We start from the raw sequence: 22047 nt of genomic DNA on the forward strand, positions 1-22047 counted from the left end.
TATTCATGGCTTACCCTATCGAACGCCTTCTCCTGGTCAAGGTTGAACAGGCAGAGGGGATGGTTCCGTTCTCTAGAATAAGCCAGAATGTCCCTTGTTAACATTAAAATATCCGTGATGGACCTCCCTGGGACGCCACAAGCCTGGTCGGGGCCAATGACCAAAGGGAGGTGTACTTGTAGCCGGAGCATCAGAGCTTTGGCTAGTATCTTGTAATCCACGCAAAGGAGGCTGATTGGGCGCCAATTCCGTAGATCTTTAACTTCCCCTTTCTTATGAAGGAGAGTAATTACACTCTCCCGCATAGAAGGGCCCAACCGCTTCTCCCTGTAGACCGCTCTGTAGACCTCCGCTAAATGGACTTTTAGCATGTCCCAAAAAAGATGGTAATACTCACCCGGGATGCCATCTGGACCTGGCGTCTTACCGGTGTTCATGGTCTTAACCGCCTGGGTGAGCTCCTCCAGCGTGAGTTCTGGGTCCTTCTCCTCCTCCTCGTCGTCCCGCACTGAGTCAGGCTCCAACTGGCTCAGGAACCAGTCTATCAGGGTGTCATCTGTAGCTTTGATGTTATATAGGTCCCTATAGAAGTTCTCTACCACTTTTTTCACTCCCTCACTATCCTCTACTATCCTCCCCCTGCTGTCGAGCATGGAGGACATCAAGTGCCGCTTCTCCCTCGTTTTCTGGAAGAAGAAGCGAGTACACTTTTCGTCTTCCTCCATTTTTTGCACTTTTGCATTGTGCATGACCTTTCGTTGTTCCTCCCTACAAAGCACTGAAAGATCTAGCTTGGTCTGGGCTATCTCGTCGCTTACAGGGAACCCCCGAAGCTGAAGCAGGCTCAGATGCTGGAGGGCAGCATTCAGGTGTTTATATTTGGCCCTCCTTTCTTTTGCTTTCCTCTTGCCTGCTGCTATGAAATAACCCTTAGTTCTGATTTTGACCATCTCCCACCACTCTATAGGGGAGTTGAATAGGTCACGCAAAGTGGTCCACTCAACAAGCCTGCTCTTATAGGCTGCAGCTATGGAGGGGTCATCGAGTAAGGAGGTGTTTAATTTCCAAACCCCTGACCCCATCTGGGAGGTCTGAGGGACCTGCAATGTTACCTGCAGGAGCCTATGGTCAGAGAAGAAGACGGCCTGGGTGTCTACTGCCGTCTTCGTAAGGGAGCTGGTATGCAGGACGAGATCTATACGGGAGAAGGAGGTCCCAGATGAGCTCACCCAGGTAAAGGGAGGCACCAGGTCCTTACCTGCATCACACAGGGAGAAATCAGATATTACGGAGGACAAAACTCTACTAGAGCGGTCGTTGCGTGGTCTGCTCCGGTCTACGTCCCTCAGAGCACAATTGAAGTCACCTGACACGATGACGGGTACGTTCCCCAGCAGGAGTGGACGCAGCTGTGGAAAAAATTGAACTCTTTCATTTTGGTTAGTGGGTGCGTAGACATTGACCAGTCTGAGGGGAGTGTTGTTGTATGTCACATCCACGCTCAGAATTCTACCAGGTTCTACCTCCCTGCTGCTGCGGGAGGTAATAAATGGGTTTTTAAACAGGATACCTACTCCGTCGGCTCTGGCTATGTTGGAGCCCGACCAGAAGGAGTCCCCCAGGGTCCAACTCTCCTTCAGGTCCCTATAATCAGGGCTCGACGAAATACCACACTCCTGCAGAAAGATGAGATCTGCTTTCAAGTTAGCTAGATAGTTTAGTACATCAAATCTTTTTTGTGTCTCCCTGATGCTCCTGACATTAACAGACACACATATCAGGGCCATCAGGGTAGCTAACAAGAAAAGGAGTCGCTGCGTCCACCCCATAGCGACTATGATTGGGAGGTCGGGACACTCTTCCTACTCTTAGCTCTACGCTTGCTTCGAGGGGGCTTGGGCTTATTTGCAACTCCCATCACCCCTGAGAAGGTACTCACTGCTGCCTCGTCCAAGAAGGCACCGTCTTTATATGCACAGTACGTGGAGTTGTTGGGGCTATTCAACTCCCCACAAGGTAAGTCTGGTGGAACTTGCTCAGGGCCCCTCGGAACGTGTGGGTCAGCTTTGTCCTGGGGGGGGGGTTATGACAGACAGCATTCTTTGGCTGTTACTGTCTGTTGAATTGGAGCTGTTAGCAGACTTCTGGCTTACCGCGTCCAGGGGTATTCCCATGTCCTCCAGTGCTGTATCTAGGAGGACCTCTAGGGGGCCCCTGGTTTTGCCCATACAAGGGAGGGGGTCAAGGATGCTTTGAAGGGAGGCCCTTCGCTTGAAGAGGGTCATTGCTACAGAGGTACTGCTGGTCAGGGAAGGTGTTGACCCCGACCTCTCCCTCGGTGCATTAGTGAACACCTCTTCTGCGAGGTGTGCTAGGGTTTGTGCCAACGACTGGGAAGGCTGGCTGGGGATGCCCTGGCTGGCTGCTACCTGCCCACTAGGCGGCAGTGTAGCCGTCCCACTCGCCTCCGTCTCTGCCTGCGAGGGCAAGACTGGGGACTTTGTGTGGACATTATCTGGTTTTGGATCTATGGGGGCCACCTGCAACTTGCTGTCTTTGATCTTGATCTTCTTTCTTTTCCCCCCCTCGTCTCTACCCTTTCTTTTCCCCACCCTCTGCTGGTTCTTCACTCCCTTCCCCTCCTTCTCACTCTCACTTTCACTGTCGCTTTTGCTTTCCTCCCCCACGGACTCAATCCTTATGGCGTCATAACGAGAGCCGAGGGGGAGTGCTGGCACTGAGAGGGCCCTACTCAGGGGGGGGCCGCTGCTGGGTCCGGGCTCCCTCCCTGACTCGTGTTCTGCATCAGAGGAGCTACTTGAGGAGCTAGTGGAGTGGCTGTTGTACTCTCTCTCTGGGCTGGGGGAAGGGGTCCTCGTAAAACGGGACATGTCTCGGGGGCGGGGGGGTGAGGGGGTGCTGGTGATGATGGTGGTGCTGGAGTCTGGGTCTTGGATACTGTTGGTGGTGATGTGGACTGATCTTTGTTACTTGCTCCCTCTTCCTGCTCAGGCCTAGGCTTGTTCATGTTTGCCTTGCTGGCTCTTGCCATGTTGGCATAGGAAGAGGGGCAGTCCTTAAACAGGTGCCCCTTCTTTCCACACAAATTGCACTGCCTCTCTTCTCTGCAGTGGCTGGTCTCGTGGGGGGCGCCGCAGTTCCTGCACTTGACTACAGTACACGCGGCCGTCAGGTGTCCTAATTCCCCACATTTCCTGCAGAGTTTTGGCATCCCATTATAGAATACCAGCCCTCTGTTGGGCCCTAACACTATGGAGTTTGGAATGTGGCGGACGCCTCCAATGCCCGATGGATCAACATTAAGGCGTACCAGCCACTTTCTGGCTCCTGTCCAAACCCCATCTTCATCTGTAATTTTCCTCCCTTCTGATGACACCCTCCCATAGCGGTTAAGCCATGTTGTAATATCATAGTCGCTAACAGCCTCATTGAAAAATTGGACAGTAACAACTTTCATTTCTCTGTCTGTCAGTGCATCCACACAAAATTCTTTGTATGGAGCGAGATATTTATTCTCCCCCCAAAAGGACCACATTTCTTGTAACTTTTGGGGGTTCCTAAAACTGACCTCAAACACTTCCTTAAGCCCTGGCAATTTCACCAAACAATTCAAGTCAGAAGGGGAAAAACCCATACCCCTCTGAAGAATGGTCCGGCTGAACTCCAGTCTCGTCAGTCCTGGTTCCGTTTCATCTTGCTTGTTTCTTGTGAAGCGCACCGCATTGTGCCTCCTGGTTTCCTGGGTTGGCCGGAACGCCATCCTTCAGCTGGCTCCTCCGATTGGGGTGGGAGAAGCCTCTGGACGTCCGGGTTGTCTCTCTCTACGGAAAAGAGACAACGTAAGCAGCAAATCTGGGCAGTTGAAGGAACTATTACTTTAGTCCCTGAGGAGATGGTCGCCTCGCAAGAGGGACCCCCTCCCCAGGTGAACGGTGTCCTTCCCTGGCGGAGTAGGGGGCGCTGCTTGGCACCGAGACCACGTAGGAAGAATCGTGGCTGTGACGCCTCCTCGGGGTCCGGGGCCGCCCTCTGCTCCTCCCAGATGGCGCCCTCTGCTGGGCGCCTGCTGCTCTCTCGGTCTGGATCTCGATTACAATCAAGGGCTGGGGATGAGGTCGTCTAGGTCATCAAAGGGTCCTCAAAGGTCGTCTGGATGGTAGGTCCTCCTTCTCTCTAACTCCAGGAACGTCTGGAAAAGCCGGAACCGCCTGAAAAAGAAAAAAACGGGAACCGCCTGAAAAAGAAAAAACTGCTCTCAACAGTCAACAAAATCTTGAAAGACCCTCGGCCTGGATTGGGCAAGCCAAAACCAGACTGAGCATTAGTCTTCCAAAAAGTTGCCGAGCTGAAGAAAGCCAGTCAAAAATAAAAAAAATTCTGTTCCTCCTCACCCGAACAAACCTCTCACAGACCCTCGGAGGGAGCGGGCAATGCCACTACCCTCTAAGCCTTAGTCTTAGAAAGATTTATTCGAACTGAAGAGAAGCCAGAGTATATGGCTGGCTAAGAAGGACCTGGCATAGGGACATGTTCCACCACACTTGTCTGGTTAGCTGCATGCTCCCATGAAACAAACTGCTGCTGTCTACATCATCATCACATGTGAATAAAAGAAAGAAAGACAGCAAGAAAGAAAGAGAGAAAGAAAGAGAAATAAAGAAAGAGAGAAAGACAAAAAAGAAGTAAAACGGCGGGAAAACTTGCATCAACACTGGCACTCTCCCTCCAGCAGGGGTAGACAAAACGCTCACAGGAGAGATCCAGATGTGACTTTGACCAACGTTAGAGAAAGGTGTGCACCGTTCCCGGAGGTACTGCAATACCGGGCCGATGCGTGGAGTGGACGGAGCAAGCCCCTGTTCCATCTCCCGATTCCAAAAATCAATTTAATATATGGTCCCCTGATAGGGGACGTATCAGATATTAAACTGATAAGAACAGATACTACACTTGATCTTAGCCAAAAGGCCGAGAAGCGATGGCGACTTGGCCCTTGCCCGGGGCCCCCCAGCCCAGACGGCACAGGGGGATTCAAAGGTGGGTGCAAAATTCCAAGCACAAGCAGACCCCCAAAAAACGGGCTGCTGCTTCCAGAGGGGAAATGTGCAATTTAAGCAGGAGGAAACAAAACAAAGCAAAAACACACACATAACACCAAAAACAAAACATAAACTGGCGGAGTGCGTCTTACAAATAGTCATGCCAAGCTGCTATGCTGTGCAAGGTGCCTTGGGTAACTACAACTGTGCCTCGCTGGCTGGCTGGCTTGCTAAGAAGGTCCTGGCATAGGGACATGTTCCACCACACTTGTCTGGTTAGCTGCATGCTCCCAGGAAACAACCTGCTGCTGTCTACATCATCACCACATGTGAATAAAAGAAAGAAAGACAGCAAGAAAGAAAGAGAGAAAGAAAGAGAGAAAGAGAGAAAGAAAGAGAGAAAGAAAGAAAGAGAGAAAGAAAAAAAAAGAAGTAAAACGGCGGGAAAACTTGCATCAACACTGGCACTCTCCCTCCAGCAGGGGAAGACAAAATGCTCACAGGAGAGATCCAGATCTGACTTTGACCAACGTTAGAGAAAGGTGTGCACCGTTCCACGTCGTTGCGTGGCCTGCTCCGGTCTACGTCCCTCAGAGCACAATTGAAGTCACCTGACACGATGACGGGTACGTTCCCCAGCAGGAGTGGACGCAGCTGTGGAAAAAATTGAACTCTTTCGTTTTGGTTAGTGGGTGCGTAGACATTGACCAGTCTGAGGGGAGTGTTGTTGTATGTCACATCCACGCTCAGAATTCTACCAGGTTCTACCTCCCTGCTGCTGCGGGAGGTAATAAATGGGTTTTTAAACAGGATACCTACTCCGTCGGCTCTGGCTATGTTGGAGCCCGACCAGAAGGAGTCCCCCAGGGTCCAACTCTCCTTCAGGTCCCTATAATCAGGGCTCGACGAAATACCACACTCCTGCAGAAAGATGAGATCTGCTTTCAAGTTAGCTAGATAGTTTAGTACATCAAATCTTTTTTGTGTCTCCCTGATGCTCCTGACATTAACAGACACACATATCAGGGCCATCAGGGTAGCTAACAAGAAAAGGAGTCGCTGCGTCCACCCCATAGCGACTATGATTGGGAGGTCGGGACACTCTTCCTACTCTTAGCTCTACGCTTGCTTCGAGGGGGCTTGGGCTTATTTGCAACTCCCATCACCCCTGAGAAGGTACTCACTGCTGCCTCGTCCAAGAAGGCACCGTCTTTATATGCACAGTACGTGGAGTTGTTGGGGCTATTCAACTCCCCACAAGGTAAGTCTGGTGGAACTTGCTCAGGGCCCCTCGGAACGTGTGGGTCAGCTTTGTCCTGGGGGGGGTTATGACAGACAGCATTCTTTGGCTTTTACCGTCTGTTGAATTGGAGCTGTTAGCAGACTTCTGGCTTACCGCGTCCAGGGGTATTCCCATGTCCTCCTGTGCTGTATCTAGGAGGACCTCTAGGGGGCCCCTGGTTTTGCCCATACAAGGGAGGGGGTCAAGGATGCTTTGAAGGGAGGCCCTTCGCTTGAAGAGGGTCATTGCTACAGAGGTACTGCTGGTCAGGGAAGGTGTTGACCCCGACCTCTCCCTCGGTGCATTAGTGAACACCTCTTCTGCGAGGTGTGCTAGGGTTTGTGCCAACGACTGGGAAGGCTGGCTGGGGATGCCCTGGCTGGCTGCTACCTGCCCACTAGGCGGCAGTGTAGCCGTCCCACTCGCCTCCGTCTCTGCCTGCGAGGGCAAGACTGGGGACTTTGTGTGGACATTAGCTGGTTTTGGATCTATGGGGGCCACCTGCAACTTGCTGTCTTTGATCCTGATCTTCTTTCTTTTCCCCCCCTCGTCTCTACCCTTTCTTTTCCCCACCCTCTGCTGGTTCTTCACTCCCTTCCCCTCCTTCTCACTCTCACTTTCACTGTCGCTTTTGCTTTCCTCCCCCACGGACTCAATCCTTATGGCGTCATAACGAGAGCCGAGGGGGAGTGCTGGCGCTGAGAGGGCCCTACTCAGGGGGGGGGCGCTGCTGGGTCCGGGCTCCCTCCCTGCCTCGTGTTCTGCATCAGAGGAGCTACTGGAGGAGCTAGTGGAGTGGCTGTTGTACTCTCTCTCTGGGCTGGGGGAAGGGGTCCTCGTAAAACGGGACATGTCTCGGGGGCGGGGGGGTGAGGGGGTGCTGGTGATGATGGTGGTGCTGGAGTCTGGGTCTTGGATACTGTTGGTGGTGATGTGGACTGATCTTTGTTACTTGCTCCCTCTTCCTGCTCAGGCCTAGGCTTGTTCATGTTTGCCTTGCTGGCTCTGGCCATGTTGGCATAGGAAGAGGGGCAGTCCTTAAACAGGTGCCCCTTCTTTCCACACAAATTGCACTGCCTCTCTTCTCTGCAGTGGCTGGTCTCGTGGGGGGCGCCGCAGTTCCTGCACTTGACTACAGTACACGCGGCCGTCAGGTGTCCTAATTCCCCACATTTCCTGCAGAGTTTTGGCATCCCATTATAGAATATCAGCCCTCTGTTGGGCCCTAACACTATGGAGTTTGGAATGTGGCGGACGCCTCCAATGCCCGATGGATCAACATTAAGGCGTACCAGCCACTTTCTGGCTCCTGTCCAAACCCCATCTTCATCTGTAATTTTCCTCCCTTCTGATGACACCCTCCCATAGCGGTTAAGCCATGTTGTAATATCATAGTCGCTAACAGCCTCATTGAAAAATTGGACAGTAACAACTTTCATTTCTCTGTCTGTCAGTGCATCCACACAAAATTCTTTGTATGGAGCGAGATATTTATTCTCCCCCCAAAAGGACCACATTTCTTGTAACTTTTGGGGGTTCCTAAAACTGACCTCAAACACTTCCTTAAGCCCTGGCAATTTCACCAAACAATTCAAGTCAGAAGGGGAAAAACCCATACCCCTCTGAAGAATGGTCCGGCTGAACTCCAGTCTCGTCAGTCCTGGTTCCGTTTCATCTTGCTTGTTTCTTGTGAAGCGCACCGCATTGTGCCTCCTGGTTTCCTGGGTTGGCCGGAACGCCATCCTTCAGCTGGCTCCTCCGATTGGGGTGGGAGAAGCCTCTGGACGTCCGGGTTGTCTCTCTCTACGGAAAAGAGACAACGTAAGCAGCAAATCTGGGCAGTTGAAGGAACTATTACTTTAGTCCCTGAGGAGATGGTCGCCTCGCAAGAGGGACCCCCTCCCCAGGTGAACGGTGTCCTTCCCTGGCGGAGTAGGGGGCGCTGCTTGGCACCGAGACCACGTAGGAAGAATCGTGGCTGTGACACCTCCTCGGGGTCCGGGGCCGCCCTCTGCTCCTCCCAGATGGCGCCCTCTGCTGGGCGCCTGCTGCTCTCTCGGTCTGGATCTCGATTACAATCAAGGGCTGGGGATGAGGTCGTCTAGGTCATCAAAGGGTCCTCAAAGGTCGTCTGGATGGTAGGTCCTCCTTCTCTCTAACTCCAGGAACGTCTGGAAAAGCCGGAACCGCCTGAAAAAGAAAAAAACGGGAACCGCCTGAAAAAGAAAAAACTACTCTCAACAGTCAACAAAATCTTGAAAGACCCTCGGCCTGGATTGGGCAAGCCAAAACCAGACTGAGCATTAGTCTTCCAAAAAGTTGCCGAGCTGAAGAAAGCCAGTCAAAAATAAAAAAAAATTCTGTTCCTCCTCACCCGAACAAACCTCTCACAGACCCTCGGAGGGAGCGGGCAATGCCACTACCCTCTAAGCCTTAGTCTTAGAAAGATTTATTCGAACTGAAGAGAAGCCAGAGTATATGGCTGGCTAAGAAGGACCTGGCATAGGGACATGTTCCACCACACTTGTCTGGTTAGCTGCATGCTCCCAGGAAACAAACTGCTGCTGTCTACATCATCATCACATGTGAATAAAAGAAAGAAAGACAGCAAGAAAGAAAGAGAGAAAGAAAGAGAAAGAAAGAAAGAGAGAAAGAAAAAAAAAGAAGTAAAACGGCGGGAAAACTTGCATCAACACTGGCACTCTCCCTCCAGCAGGGGTAGACAAAATGCTCACAGGAGAGATCCAGATCTGACTTTGACCAACGTTAGAGAAAGGTGTGCACCGTTCCCGGAGGTACTGCAATACCGGGCCGATGCGTGGAGTGGACGGAGCAAGCCCCTGTTCCATCTCCCGATTCCAAAAATCAATTTAATATATGGTCCCCTGATAGGGGACGTATCAGATATTAAACTGATAAGAACAGATACTACACTTGATCTTAGCCAAAAGGCCGAGAAGCGATGGCGACTTGGCCCTTGCCCGGGGCCCCCCAGCCCAGACGGCACAGGGGGATTCAAAGGTGGGTGCAAAATTCCAAGCACAAGCAGACCCCCAAAAAACGGGCTGCTGCTTCCAGAGGGGAAATGTGCAATTTAAGCAGGAGAAAACAAAACAAAGCAAAAACACACACATAACACCAAAAACAAAACATAAACTGGCGGAGTGCGTCTTACAAATAGTCATGCCAAGCTGCTATGCTGTGCAAGGTGCCTTGGGTAACTACAACTGTGCCTCGCTGGCTGGCTGGCTTGCTAAGAAGGTCCTGGCATAGGGACATGCTCCACCACACTTGTCTGGTTAGCTGCATGCTCCCAGGAAACAACCTGCTGCTGTCTACATCATCACCACATGTGAATAAAAGAAAGAAAGACAGCAAGAAAGAAAGAGAGAAAGAAAGAGAGAAAGAGAGAAAGAAAGAGAGAAAGAAAGAAAGAGAGAAAGAAAAAAAAGAAGTAAAACGGCGGGAAAACTTGCATCAACACTGGCACTCTCCCTCCAGCAGGGGTAGACAAAATGCTCACAGGAGAGATCCAGATCTGACTTTGACCAACGTTAGAGAAAGGTGTGCACCGTTCCCGGAGGTACTGCAATACCGGGCCGATGCGTGGAGTGGACGGAGCAAGCCCCTGTTCCATCTCCCGATTCCAAAAATCAATTTAATATATGGTCCCCTGATAGCGGACGTATCAGATATTAATACTCTTTTATTGAGATTTTACATTTTTTACATTTACACCCATTCGTTTTTTTCATTCATTTTACATTTCTTTTAAAGATGACATTCATGCATACAGACATACATTTTGTTTTAAAAGCATTTAAAATACATTTAAAAACACCAAGACAATTGTGCTTTGTACATGGTTAAAACAGACACAGATTAAAATCAACATGAAAAAAACCTGTGCTGCTTTAAAAGTGACTGGAAAAAAAGAACCATCTATAAAAAACCAGTGTTTGTGAGGGCCGGGGAGTGCTCTCTAAAAAAGTTCAAAAGTGAACATAAAACTAGATCTAAAACAGGGACAGGGGAAAAGGGACAGTGTATAGAACAGTGAGTTAAAATTCTAAAATTTTAAAACACTTAAAATGTAACTTTTAATAGTTTACATTAAAAATCTTAAAGATACATAAAACAAAACAAAACAAAATCAAATAAAACATTCAACGTAAATCAAATAAAAGTCAATAAAACTGAAACAAAAAGACTACATAAAACCAGGGCACCGTTGAAAAAACGGTCATGCCAGCTAAAAAGGGCGGAATGCTGGCATGACAAAATAAATAAAAGGCTTAGCGGTGCCCCGTAGTCCCGCTCCTAGGAGCTAGCGGTTCCAGTTTTTTCCTTTATTCCATCTTCACGTCCTGAAGTCCGGCGATCCTCCACTCCGCGCAGGCCTTGTCCTTCCCGAGGGTCCGGATGTCCAGAATTACAAAGTCCTTGATAAGAGTTTGTGCCCTTCTGGTCGTGGTGATAGTGTCTAGCTCCTGCTTGTGATAGACACAGACGTTACAGCCTTCCCACAGGATCTGCTTGACAACATTGATGACACGCCAAACGCACTTAGCTGTGCTGGTAGCGATTCCTCCCGCAGGCCCATAGAGCACAGTCTCAGCGGTCATCTTGGCCGTGTCAGCAAACCTGTTTAGGAAGACAGAGACAGAGAGCCAGACACTGCCAGCCACATCACACTCCCAGAAGATATGGGCTGGTGTTTCTCTCTTGCGGCACTTTGCATAGGGGCATGTTTCTACTTGGGCTAGTCCCCTCCTGAACATGAACGCTCGAGTGGGGAGTGCACTGTGGACGGTGTTCCATGCTATATCCTTCTGGACATTACTGAGGCAGCTGTGAGACACATTCTCCCAGATTTTTTGGCTTTGGGTGAGGGAGAAAGTAGCTACTTTTTCAATTTCCTGGGAACCGGCAAGATATTTAGTTACAGCCTTGTATTCCCAGGAGGCCAATTTTGCTTTATCTAAGCCCAATTTATATATAGTGTCCCTTAAGGTTCTATAATACAATGGGGGGTCCCAGGAGTACGGCACGGTGTTATCAATAGTGCAGAGGCCCAAGGCCCTGAGACAGGTGGCAAAATAGAAACGATTCATGTAACATACCTTCCTGTCCAGGGCCTGGATGTTCTTGATAGTTTGCGTGAGCCCCTGCACTCGGGTGAGCTGCACAACGTCCGGGACCCCCTTACCTCCCTTCTTGTCGGCTTTACTCAGGGTGGCTCGCTTTACCCTCTCCATCTTGCTGCCCCAGATAAAGCGGTGGATAATGCGGTCCACCACTTTTTTGGTGGTCCTGTCTGGGGGAAAGATTTTTCCTACATAAGAGAGGATGGGGAACAGTATAGACTTGGTTATTAATACTCTACCCGTCATTGTTAAGGATCTTGTGCTCCATCCGCCAATCTTTTTACGGACCTGGTTAATGGCCGCCGTCCAGCTCTGGGCCCCCGAGCTATTGTTCTCGAAAATGAGGCCCAGAATCTTGATTTTGTCCTTTTTGACAGGGTACATGTCCGACAGTTCCCTATCTACCTGCCAATTTTTAGACACGTAGACTTCGCTCTTGGACTTATTAATCACTGCCCCGGTCGCCGTGCAGTACTTCTCAAGGATATTACTAATCCGAGGTACCGACGATGTGTTGGTGCAAATGAGTGACACATCGTCCATATATGCTGTTGTTTTGACCTGGACCCCGTTGGATCCAGGCAGCTGGAAACCAGTTATATTGGTATCCCTACGAATTGCCTGCAGGAGGGGTTCAATGCACACGACATATAGCAGTGGGGATAGTGGGCAACCCTGTCTGACCCCTGACTGGATAGATATTTTACCAGTCAGGTGCCTGTTCACCAAGACTCGGGTACTAATGTTTGTATATATGGTTTTAACCCACTCCCTAAGTCCAGGAGCGAATTTCATCTGGTCCATCACTTTGTACATATATTCATGGCTTACCCTATCGAACGCCTTCTCCTGGTCAAGGTTGAACAGGCAGAGGGGATGGTTCCGTTCTCTAGAATAAGCCAGAATGTCCCTTGTTAACATTAAAATATCCGTGATGGACCTCCCTGGGACGCCACAAGCCTGGTCGGGGCCAATGACCAAAGGGAGGTGTACTTGTAGCCGGAGCATCAGAGCTTTGGCTAGTATCTTGTAATCCACGCAAAGGAGGCTGATTGGGCGCCAATTCCGTAGATCTTTAACTTCCCCTTTCTTATGAAGGAGAGTAATTACACTCTCCCGCATAGAAGGGCCCAACCGCTTCTCCCTGTAGACCGCTCTGTAGACCTCCGCTAAATGGACTTTTAGCATGTCCCAAAAAAGATGGTAATACTCACCCGGGATGCCATCTGGACCTGGCGTCTTACCGGTGTTCATGGTCTTAACCGCCTGGGTGAGCTCCTCCAGCGTGAGTTCTGGGTCCTTCTCCTCCTCCTCGTCGTCCCGCACTGAGTCAGGCTCCAACTGGCTCAGGAACCACTCTATCAGGGTGTCATCTGTAGCTTTGATGTTATATAGGTCCCTATAGAAGTTCTCTACCACTTTTTTCACTCCCTCACTATCCTCTACTATCCTCCCCCTGCTGTCGAGCATGGAGGACATCAAGTGCCGCTTCTCCCTCGTTTTCTGGAAGAAGAAGCGAGTACACTTTTCGTCTTCCTCCATTTTTTGCACTTTTGCATTGTGCATGACCTTTCGTTGTTCCTCCCTACAAAGCACTGAAAGATCTAGCTTGGTCTGGGCTATCTCGTCGCTTACAGGGAACCCCCGAAGCTGAAGCAGGCTCAGACACTGGAGGGCAGCATTCAGGTGTTTATATTTGGCCCTCCTTTCTTTTGCTTTCCTCTTGCCTGCTGCTATGAAATAACCCTTAGTTCTGATTTTGACCATCTCCCACCACTCTATAGGGGAGTTGAATAGGTCACGCAAAGTGGTCCACTCAACAAGCCTGCTCTTATAGGCTGCAGCTATGGAGGGGTCATTGAGTAAGGAGGTGTTTAATTTCCAGACCCCTGACCCCATCTGGGAGGTCTGAGGGACCTGCAATGTTACCTGCAGGAGCCTATGGTCAGAGAAGAAGACGGCCTGGGTGTCTACTGCCGTCTTCGTAAGGGAGCTGGTATGCAGGACGAGATCTATACGGGAGAAGGAGGTCCCAGATGAGCTCACCCAGGTAAAGGGAGGCACCAGGTCCTTACCTGCATCACACAGGGAGAAATCAGATATTACGGAGGACAAAACTCTACTAGAGCGGTCGTTGCGTGGCCTGCTCCGGTCTACGTCCCTCAGAGCACAATTGAAGTCACCTGACACGATGACGGGTACGTTCCCCAGCAGGAGTGGACGCAGCTGTGGAAAAAATTGAACTCTTTCGTTTTGGTTAGTGGGTGCGTAGACATTGACCAGTCTGAGGGGAGTTTTGTTGTATGTCACATCCACGCTCAGAATTCTACCAGGTTCTACCTCCCTGCTGCTGCGGGAGGTAATAAATGGGTTTTTAAACAGGATACCTACTCCGTCGGCTCTGGCTATGTTGGAGCCCGACCAGAAGGAGTCCCCCAGGGTCCAACTCTCCTTCAGGTCCCTATAATCAGGGCTCGACGAAATACCACACTCCTGCAGAAAGATGAGATCTGCTTTCAAGTTAGCTAGATAGTTTAGTACATCAAATCTTTTTTGTGTCTCCCTGATGCTCCTGACATTAACAGACACACATATCAGGGCCATCAGGGTAGCTAACAAGAAAAGGAGTCGCTGCGTCCACCCCATAGCGACTATGATTGGGAGGTCGGGACACTCTTCCTACTCTTAGCTCTACGCTTGCTTCGAGGGGGCTTGGGCTTATTTGCAACTCCCATCACCCCTGAGAAGGTACTCACTGCTGCCTCGTCCAAGAAGGCACCGTCTTTATATGCACAGTACGTGGAGTTGTTGGGGCTATTCAACTCCCCACAAGGTAAGTCTGGTGGAACTTGCTCAGGGCCCCTCGGAACGTGTGGGTCAGCTTTGTCCTGGGGGGGTTATGACAGACAGCATTCTTTGGCTGTTACCGTCTGTTGAATTGGAGCTGTTAGCAGACTTCTGGCTTACCGCGTCCAGGGGTATTCCCATGTCCTCCAGTGCTGTATCTAGGAGGACCTCTAGGGGGCCCCTGGTTTTGCCCATACAAGGGAGGGGGTCAAGGATGCTTTGAAGGGAGGCCCTTCGCTTGAAGAGGGTCATTGCTACCGAGGTACTGCTGGTCAGGGAAGGTGTTGACCCCGACCTCTCCCTCGGTGCATTAGTGAACACCTCTTCTGCGAGGTGTGCTAGGGTTTGTGCCAACGACTGGGAAGGCTGGCTGGGGATGCCCTGGCTGGCTGCTACCTGCCCACTAGGCGGCAGTGTAGCCGTCCCACTCGCCTCCGTCTCTGCCTGCGAGGGCAAGACTGGGGACTTTGTGTGGACATTAGCTGGTTTTGGATCTATGGGGGCCACCTGCAACTTGCTGTCTTTGATCCTGATCTTCTTTCTTTTCCCCCCCCTCGTCTCTACCCTTTCTTTTCCCCACCCTCTGCTGGTTCTTCACTCCCTTCCCCTCCTTCTCACTCTCACTTTCACTGTCGCTTTCGCTTTCCTCCCCCACGGACTCAATCCTTATGGCGTCATAACGAGAGCCGAGGGGGAGTGCTGGCGCTGAGAGGGCCCTACTCAGGGGGGGGCCGCTGCTGGGTCCGGGCTCCCTCCCTGCCTCGTGTTCTGCATCAGAGGAGCTACTGGAGGAGCTAGTGGAGTGGCTGTTGTACTCTCTCTCTGGGCTGGGGGAAGGGGTCCTCGTAAAACGGGACATGTCTCGGGGGCGGGGGGGTGAGGGGGGTGCTGGTGATGATGGTGGTGCTGGAGTCTGGGTCTTGGATACTGTTGGTGGTGATGTGGACTGATCTTTGTTACTTGCTCCCTCTTCCTGCTCAGGCCTAGGCTTGTTCATGTTTGCCTTGCTGGCTCTGGCCATGTTGGCATAGGAAGAGGGGCAGTCCTTAAACAGGTGCCCCTTCTTTCCACACAAATTGCACTGCCTCTCTTCTCTGCAGTGGCTGGTCTCGTTGGGGGCGCCGCAGTTCCTGCACTTGACTACAGTACACGCGGCCGCCAGGTGTCCTAATTCCCCACATTTCCTGCAGAGTTTTGGCATCCCATTATAGAATACCAGCCCTCTGTTGGGCCCTAACACTATGGAGTTTGGAATGTGGCGGACGCCTCCAATGCCCGATGGATCAACATTAAGGCGTACCAGCCACTTTCTGGCTCCTGTCCAAACCCCATCTTCGTCTGTAATTTTCCTCCCTTCTGATGACACCCTCCCATAGCGGTTAAGCCATGTTGTAATATCATAGTCGCTAACAGCCTCATTGAAAAATTGGACAGTAACAACTTTCATTTCTCTGTCTGTCAGTGCATCCACACAAAATTCTTTGTATGGAGCGAGATATTTATTCTCCCCCCAAAAGGACCACATTTCTTGTAACTTTTGGGGGTTCCTAAAACTGACCTCAAACACTTCCTTAAGCCCTGGCAATTTCACCAAACAATTCAAGTCAGAAGGGGAAAAACCCATACCCCTCTGAAGAATGGTCCGGCTGAACTCCAGTCTCGTCAGTCCTGGTTCCGTTTCATCTTGCTTGTTTCTTGTGAAGCGCACCGCATTGTGCCTCCTGGTTTCCTGGGTTGGCCGGAACGCCATCCTTCAGCTGGCTCCTCCGATTGGGGTGGGAGAAGCCTCTGGACGTCCGGGTTGTCTCTCTCTACGGAAAAGAGACAACGTAAGCAGCAAATCTGGGCAGTTGAAGGAACTATTACTTTAGTCCCTGAGGAGATGGTCGCCTCGCAAGAGGGACCCCCTCCCCAGGTGAACGGTGTCCTTCCCTGGCGGAGTAGGGGGCGCTGCTTGGCACCGAGACCACGTAGGAAGAATCGTGGCTGTGACGCCTCCTCGGGGTCCGGGGCCGCCCTCTGCTCCTCCCAGATGGCGCCCTCTGCTGGGCGCCTGCTGCTCTCTCGGTCTGGATCTCGATTACAATCAAGGGCTGGGGATGAGGTCGTCTAGGTCATCAAAGGGTCCTCAAAGGTCGTCTGGATGGTAGGTCCTCCTTCTCTCTAACTCCAGGAACGTCTGGAAAAGCCGGAACCGCCTGAAAAAGAAAAAAACGGGAACCGCCTGAAAAAGAAAAAACTGCTCTCAACAGTCAACAAAATCTTGAAATACCCTCGGCCTGGATTGGGCAAGCCAAAACCAGACTGAGCATTAGTCTTCCAAAGAGTTGCCGAGCTGAAGAAAGCCAGTCAAAAATAAAAAAAATTCTGTTCCTCCTCACCCGAACAAACCTCTCACAGACCCTCGGAGGGAGCGGGCAATGCCACTACCCTCTAAGCCTTAGTCTTAGAAAGATTTATTCGAACTGTAGAGAAGCCAGAGTATATGGCTGGCTAAGAAGGACCTGGCATAGGGACATGTTCCACCACACTTGTCTGGTTAGCTGCATGCTCCCAGGAAACAAACTGCTGCTGTCTACATCATCACCACATGTGAATAAAAGAAAGAAAGACAGCAAGAAAGAAAGAGAGAAAGAAAGAGAAAGAAAGAAAGAGAAAAAGAAAAAAAAAGAAGTAAAACGGCGGGAAAACTTGCATCAACACTGGCACTCTCCCTCCAGCAGGGGTAGACAAAATGCTCACAGGAGAGATCCAGATCTGACTTTGACCAACGTTAGAGAAAGGTGTGCACCGTTCCCGGAGGAACTACAATACCGGGCCGATGCGTGGAGTGGACGGAGCAAGCCCCTGTTCCATCTCCCGATTCCAAAAATCAATTTTATATATGGTCCCCTGATAGGGGACGTATCAGATATTAATACTCTTTTATTGAGATTTTACATTTTTTACATTTACACCCATTCGTTTTTTTCATTCATTTTACATTTCTTTTAAAGATGACATTCATGCATACAGACATACATTTTGTTTTAAAAGCATTTAAAATACATTTAAAAACACCAAGACAATTGTGCTTTGTACATGGTTAAAACAGACACAGATTAAAATCAACATGAAAAAAACCTGTGCTGTTTTAAAAGTGACTGGAAAAAAAGAACCATCTATAAAAAACCAGTGCTTGTGAGGGCCGGGGAGTGCTCTCTAAAAGGTTCAAAAGTGAACATAAAACTAGATCTAAAACAGGGACAGGGGAAAAGGGACAGTGTATAAAACAGTGAGTTAAAATTCTAAAATTTTAAAACACTTAAAATGTAACTTTTAATAGTTTACATTAAAAATCTTAAAGATACATAAAACAAAACAAAACAAAATCAAATAAAACATTCAACGTAAATCAAATAAAAGTCCATAAAACTGAAACAAAAGACTACATAAAACCAGGGCACCGTTGAAAAACGGTCATGCCAGCTAAAAAGGGCGGAATGCTGGCATGACAAAATAAATAAAAGGCTTAGCGGTGCCCCGTAGTCCCGCTCCTAGGAGCTAGCGGTTCCAGTTTTTTCCCTTATTCCATCTTCACGTCCTGAAGTCCGGCGATCCTCCACTCCGCGCAGGCCTTGTCCTTCCCGAGGGTCCGGATGTCCAGAATTACAAAGTCCTTGATAAGAGTTTGTGCCCTTCTGGTCGTGGTGATAGTGTCTAGCTCCTGCTTGTGATAGACACAGACGTTACGGCCTTCCCACAGGATCTGCTTGACAACATTGATGACACGCCAAACGCACTTAGCTGTGCTGGTAGTGATTCCTCCCGCAGGCCCATAGAGCACAGTCTCAGCGGTCATCTTGGCCGTGTCAGCAAACCTGTTTAGGAAGACAGAGACAGAGAGCCAGACACTGCCAGCCACATCACACTCCCAGAAGATATGGGCTGGTGTTTCTCTCTTGCGGCACTTTGCATAGGGGCATGTTTCTACTTGGGCTAGTCCCCTCCTGAACATGAACGCTCGAGTGGGGAGTGCACTGTGGACGGTGTTCCATGCTATATCCTTCTGGACATTACTGAGGCAGCTGTGAGACACATTCTCCCAGATTTTTTGGATTTGGGTGAGGGAGAAAGTAGCTACTTTTTCAATTTCCTGGGAACCGGCAAGATATTTAGTTACAGCCTTGTATTCCCAGGAGGCCAATTTTGCTTTATCTAAGCCCAATTTATATATAGTGTCCCTTAAGGTTCTATAATACAATGGGGGGTCCCAGGAGTACGGCACGGTGTTATCAATAGTGCAGAGGCCCAAGGCCCTGAGACAGGTGGCAAAATAGAAACGATTCATGTAACATACCTTCCTGTCCAGGGCCTGGATGTTCTTGATAGTTTGCGTGAGCCCCTGCACTCGGGTGAGCTGCACAACGTCCGGGACCCCCTTACCTCCCTTCTTGTCGGCTTTACTCAGGGTGGCTCGCTTTACCCTCTCCATCTTGCTGCCCCAGATAAAGCGGTGGATAATGCGGTCCACCACTTTTTTGGTGGTCCTGTCTGGGGGAAAGATTTTTCCTACATAAGAGAGGATGGGGAACAGTATAGACTTGGTTATTAATACTCTACCCGTCATTGTTAAGGATCTTGTGCTCCATCCGCCAATCTTTTTACGGACCTGGTTAATGGCCGCCGTCCAGCTCTGGGCCCCCGAGCTATTGTTCTCGAAAATGAGGCCCAGAATCTTGATTTTGTCCTTTTTGACAGGGTACATGTCCGACAGTTCCCTATCTACCTGCCAATTTTTAGACACGTAGACTTCGCTCTTGGACTTATTAATCACTGCCCCGGTCGCCGTGCAGTACTTCTCAAGGATATTACTAATCCGAGGTACCGACGATGTGTTGGTGCAAATGAGTGACACATCGTCCATATATGCTGTTGTTTTGACCTGGACCCCGTTGGATCCAGGTAGCTGGAAACCAGTTATATTGGTATCCCTACGAATTGCCTGCAGGAGGGGTTCAATGCACACGACATATAGCAGTGGGGATAGTGGGCAACCCTGTCTGACCCCTGACTGGATAGATATTTTACCAGTCAGGTGCCTGTTCACCAAGACTTGGGTACTAATGTTTGTATATATGGTTTTAACCCACTCCCTAAGTCCAGGAGCGAATTTCATCTGGTCCATCACTTTGTACATATATTCATGGCTTACCCTATCGAACGCCTTCTCCTGGTCAAGGTTGAACAGGCAGAGGGGATGGTTCCGTTCTCTAGAATAAGCCAGAATGTCCCTTGTTAACATTAAAATATCCGTGATGGACCTCCCTGGGACGCCACAAGCCTGGCATAGGGACATGTTCCACCACACTTGTCTGGTTAGCTGCATGCTCCCAGGAAACAACCTGCTGCTGTCTACATCATCACCACATGTGAATAAAAGAAAGAAAGACAGCAAGAAAGAAAGAGAGAAAGAAAGAGAGAAAGAGAGAAAGAAAGAGAGAAAGAAAGAAAGAGAGAAAGAAAAAAAAAGAAGTAAAACGGCGGGAAAACTTGCATCAACACTGGCACTCTCCCTCCAGCAGGGGTAGACAAAATGCTCACAGGAGAGATCCAGATCTGACTTTGACCAACGTTAGAGAAAGGTGTGCACCGTTCCCGGAGGTACTGCAATACCGGGCCGATGCGTGGAGTGGACGGAGCAAGCCCCTGTTCCATCTCCCGATTCCAAAAATCAATTTAATATATGGTCCCCTGATAGGGGACGTATCAGATATTAAACTGATAAGAACAGATACTACACTTGATCTTAGCCAAAAGGCCGAGAAGCGATGGCGACTTGGCCCTTGCCCGGGGCCCCCCAGCCCGGACGGCACAGGGGGATTCAAAGGTGGGTGCAAAATTCCAAGCACAAGCAGACCCCCAAAAAACGGGCTGCTGCTTCCAGAGGGGAAATGTGCAATTTAAGCAGGAGAAAACAAAACAAAGCAAAAACACACACATAACACCAAAAACAAAACATAAACTGGCGGAGTGCGTCTTACAAATAGTCATGCCAAGCTGCTATGCTGTGCAAGGTGCCTTGGGTAACTACAACTGTGCCTCGCTGGCTGGCTGGCTTGCTAAGAAGGTCCTGGCATAGGGACATGTTCCACCACACTTGTCTGGTTAGCTGCATGCTCCCAGGAAACAACCTGCTGCTGTCTACATCATCACCACATGTGAATAAAAGAAAGAAAGACAGCAAGAAAGAAAGAGAGAAAGAAAGAGAGAAAGAGAGAAAGAAAGAGAGAAAGAAAGAAAGAGAGAAAGAAAAAAAAAGAAGTAAAACGGCGGGAAAACTTGCATCAACACTGGCACTCTCCCTCCAGCAGGGGTAGACAAAATGCTCACAGGAGAGATCCAGATCTGACTTTGACCAACGTTAGAGAAAGGTGTGCACCGTTCCCGGAGGTACTGCAATACCGGGCCGATGCGTGGAGTGGACGGAGCAAGCCCCTGTTCCATCTCCCGATTCCAAAAATCAATTTAATATATGGTCCCCTGATAGGGGACGTATCAGATATTAAACTGATAAGAACAGATACTACACTTGATCTTAGCCAAAAGGCCGAGAAGCGATGGCGACTTGGCCCTTGCCCGGGGCCCCCCAGCCCGGACGGCACAGGGGGATTCAAAGGTGGGTGCAAAATTCCAAGCACAAGCAGACCCCCAAAAAACGGGCTGCTGCTTCCAGAGGGGAAATGTGCAATTTAAGCAGGAGAAAACAAAACAAAGCAAAAACACACACATAACACCAAAAACAAAACAAACTGGTGGAGTGCGTCTTACAAATAGTCATGCCAAGCTGCTATGCTGTGCAAGGTGCCTTGGGTAACTACAACTGTGCCTCGCTGGCTGGCTGGCTTGCTAAGAAGGTCCTGGCATAGGGACATGTTCCACCACACTTGTCTGGTTAGCTGCATGCTCCCAGGAAACAACCTGCTGCTGTCTACATCATCACCACATGTGAATAAAAGAAAGAAAGACAGCAAGAAAGAAAGAGAGAAAGAAAGAGAGAAAGAGAGAAAGAAAGAGAGAAAGAAAGAAAGAGAGAAAGAAAAAAAAAGAAGTAAAACGGCGGGAAAACTTGCATCAACACTGGCACTCTCCCTCCAGCAGGGGTAGACAAAATGCTCACAGGAGAGATCCAGATCTGACTTTGACCAACGTTAGAGAAAGGTGTGCACCATTCCCGGAGGTACTGCAATACCGGGCCGATGCGTGGAGTGGACGGAGCAAGCCCCTGTTCCATCTCCCGATTCCAAAAATCAATTTAATATATGGTCCCCTGATAGGGGACGTATCAGATATTAAACTGATAAGAACAGATACTACACTTGATCTTAGCCAAAAGGCCGAGAAGCGATGGCGACTTGGCCCTTGCCCGGGGCCCCCCAGCCCGGACGGCACAGGGGGATTCAAAGGTGGGTGCAAAATTCCAAGCACAAGCAGACCCCCAAAAAACGGGCTGCTGCTTCCAGAGGGGAAATGTGCAATTTAAGCAGGAGAAAACAAAACAAAGCAAAAACACACACATAACACCAAAAACAAAACATAAACTGGCGGAGTGCGTCTTACAAATAGTCATGCCAAGCTGCTATGCTGTGCAAGGTGCCTTGGGTAACTACAACTGTGCCTCGCTGGCTGGCTGGCTTGCTAAGAAGGTCCTGGCATAGGGACATGTTCCACC

The 22047-nt window shown here is 49.8% G+C and overlaps 5 non-coding genes and 2 pseudogenes across 5 annotated transcripts; all 7 read right to left on the bottom strand.

The window, feature by feature from the left end:
* Positions 1–4810: 4810 nt before the first annotated feature.
* Positions 4811–5001, bottom strand: LOC131738950 (U2 spliceosomal RNA). Its single transcript, XR_009330118.1, has one exon. It is a non-coding gene; the product is annotated as a U2 spliceosomal RNA (small nuclear RNA).
* Positions 5002–9115: 4114 nt separating this feature from the next.
* LOC131738952 (U2 spliceosomal RNA) lies at positions 9116–9306 on the bottom strand. Its single transcript, XR_009330120.1, has one exon. It is a non-coding gene; the product is annotated as a U2 spliceosomal RNA (small nuclear RNA).
* Positions 9307–9903: 597 nt separating this feature from the next.
* LOC131738787 (U2 spliceosomal RNA) lies at positions 9904–10058 on the bottom strand (annotated as a pseudogene).
* Positions 10059–17116: 7058 nt separating this feature from the next.
* On the bottom strand, positions 17117–17271 carry LOC131738780 (U2 spliceosomal RNA; annotated as a pseudogene).
* Positions 17272–19957: 2686 nt separating this feature from the next.
* On the bottom strand, positions 19958–20148 carry LOC131738953 (U2 spliceosomal RNA). The gene has a single exon (XR_009330121.1). It is a non-coding gene; the product is annotated as a U2 spliceosomal RNA (small nuclear RNA).
* A 598-nt stretch (positions 20149–20746) lies between these two features.
* On the bottom strand, positions 20747–20937 carry LOC131738954 (U2 spliceosomal RNA). Its single transcript, XR_009330122.1, has one exon. It is a non-coding gene; the product is annotated as a U2 spliceosomal RNA (small nuclear RNA).
* Positions 20938–21533: 596 nt separating this feature from the next.
* Positions 21534–21724, bottom strand: LOC131739273 (U2 spliceosomal RNA). Its single transcript, XR_009330441.1, has one exon. It is a non-coding gene; the product is annotated as a U2 spliceosomal RNA (small nuclear RNA).
* Positions 21725–22047: the final 323 nt, after the last annotated feature.

The sequence above is a fragment of the Acipenser ruthenus genome, chromosome 10 (genome assembly GCF_902713425.1).
Source record: "Acipenser ruthenus chromosome 10, fAciRut3.2 maternal haplotype, whole genome shotgun sequence".
In the NCBI taxonomy this organism is placed as follows: domain Eukaryota; kingdom Metazoa; phylum Chordata; class Actinopteri; order Acipenseriformes; family Acipenseridae; genus Acipenser; species Acipenser ruthenus.